Here is a 2,791-nt window from a genome sequence, read left to right as displayed (position 1 = left end):
CCCATAAAAGGCCATTGAATTCTACCTTGTATCAAAGTCTAATAGTAAAACATTGGAGGTTTGAGTAGGTGCATTTTCCACTATTGTGGCTAGGTGAGGCAGCCCAGTTAGAGGTAAGGGATCCAAAGACAGGCAACAGAGTCAGAAACAGTCCCTGATCCAGTTGTTAGGGGTCCCACATGAAGACCAAGATATACACATCTTACATATGTGTAGAGGGCCCAGGTCTGTAGCATGCATGCTCTTTGGTTGGTGGTTCCGTCTCTGTGGGTCCCTATGGGTTCAGGTTAGTTGACTCTGTGGGTTTTCTTGTGGTGTCCTTGACCCCTCTGGTTTCCTCACTCCTTCCTCCCTGTCTTCTACAGGATTTCTAAGCTCCACCTAATGTTTGGCTATGGGTCTCTGCATCTGTTTCCATCAGCTGCTGGGTGAAGCCTCTCAGATGACAGTTTTGCTTGGCTTCTGTCTACACGTGTAGTCAGATATCATTAATAGGGTCATAGGTAGGCTCTTTCTAACGGCCTGGGTCTCAAGTTGAGCAAGTCCTGGGTCCAGAAATACCCTCAATATCTGCTCCATCTTTATCCCAGCACATCCTATAGGTAGGGAAAATTGTGGGTTGGATGTGAGTAGGCTGGAATCCCCCTATCCTTCCATTGGAAGTCTTGCCTAATTATAGGAGGTGGCCATTTCAAGTTCCATATCCCCTACTGCAAGGAGTCTTAGTTCAGGTGACCTTCATAGGCTCCTGGGAGTTTCTCTTGTCCTAGGTTTCTTGTTCATCCTGCCACTGTGCTTTCTTAAACAATTGTTTAATTAATGATTCTAATGACCTTGTAATTTATTAAAGCACACAGCTGCAATACATAAGTTAAAAATTTAACATACACACTGAAGCATAAATCTTAAAAAGGGTATAAACGTATACCTTGAGCCATATAAAAGATGCATGTCTTTTTCAATAGTTTGCAAAACTAAGATTTCTATTCAACTAATAAAAAGAAGCACTAGGAAAAAGTTTAACTTTTTGAAACAAAAGCATGTAATCAATTTTGAAGAAAGCATTAAAGATTTTGAAATAATGAATTAGTGAATATTTAAAACTAGGTTATTTTTGTTTTTAATAAGCAACCTAAATTAATTATTCTGCCTCTTTCATAATGCAAAAGCGTAATGTGCTGACAAAAAATAAATTATAACTATTCTTAGATATTAAATTTTATGTTAGTACATCAAAGGAAAAGAATACATATTTTAGTATTGTTATAGCGAATTTTAAAACCCCAATCTGGCCCTTCATCCACATATGTTTCTCCCTATATAGAAATATATATTTTAAATGATGTCAGATTAGAAATGCCAATGTAATCCACTAGAATTAATCCATGTTGGATTTCTTTGTGCTATTTGATTCAGTTTAACTTCTATACATCTTGCCCCTCTCTGCCTTTCCCTCCTGTCTTCCTCTTCCTCACTCCCTTCACTGTTTTTGAAACAGGCTCTTGCTACACAGTCCACGTTGGATTCACACTTACAGCCCTCCCATCTCAGCCTCCAAAGTGCTGGGGTTACAGGCACATGCAGACACATACAGGCACACAGGTTTACACCAGGTTTTTAGGTAATGATCGGAAATGAAACATCTATGCAACACTGTATCTAGCACCACTCCAACATTGTATCTAGCATCGCCAGATGATGTGCCATCTCTCCACAGAGCACCTTATCTTCATGCTCTGTGCTGTGTCAGCTCTGCAATGTGTATGACACTGTTTGTGTATAGGTAAGAAGAAAGGCTAGTGAGATTACAGAGCTAAGGCTAGAACCAAGGCTTCTCTGATCACAGGGTCCATATTACTTTGTTTATAACAGTGCTTCCACCTACAAACGTATTCATTTTGTATATATATGCATTTCTTGATAATTCTCACATGCTAGCAAAGTTAAAGACGAAGAACACTTACGCATGCTAGAAAAAAGGAGTGCATTAAGGGCTCTTTTCTTGTTTCTGTAACCAAGTATTCTACAAGCCAGCGAAGAAAGGAGAGCTTTCCTTTGCCTCACAGCTTGGGGGTGTAGTCCGTCACTGAGGGAAAGTTATGGCGGCAAGAGCGTTGGCGGGCCACGTTGCCTCCGCAGTCAGAAGGCAGAGTTATGAAGGCTCACCTTCAGCTTGCTTTTCAGTTTATACCGGAGGCAGTAGAATGGTGCTGGCCACATTTAGGATAGCTCTTCCCACTCTGAGGAACTCAGTCTAGAAATCTCCACACATAAATGCCCGGAGGTTTATTTTCACCCTGACTCTAAATCCTGCCAAGTTCACAGTCAACAATCAGTGTTCTGCCTCTGTATCTTCAGCACATGTGTAGTCTTTAACAGGTCCAATACCGTGCATAGAGAGTAGGAAGTTGCATTTCTTTCATGGAAACTTATGGTTTTAGGCTCTAGATTTTGGATCCCTCCATGGTACAAACTTGCAAAGGAATAGGAGAAACAGAGTGGCGAATGACTCTATTCAGTTATTCAAACGGCAATTAATAAACTTCATTATATCTATCTTGGTTGTCAAATAAATTTGTGCTCTTCACTGCTTACGGAACAGGAGCATGACTCACCTTGGTGAGGTGATGAGGTAATTGGGGGAAGTTAAATATACTTCACGACAAGTACACCCTGATCCTACCCATGCATGCTACACCTCCAACCTTTGCTTGCTTACCTACAGGAACATCTAACTTCAATTCACTTAAGGAAACAAATCTACCTTCCATCTTTTAGCCTGTACATAAGG

This window comes from Rattus rattus, chromosome 1 (genome assembly GCF_011064425.1).
Source record: "Rattus rattus isolate New Zealand chromosome 1, Rrattus_CSIRO_v1, whole genome shotgun sequence".
Lineage (NCBI taxonomy): Eukaryota > Metazoa > Chordata > Mammalia > Rodentia > Muridae > Rattus > Rattus rattus.
Note: the sequence above shows the minus strand (reverse complement) of the source record.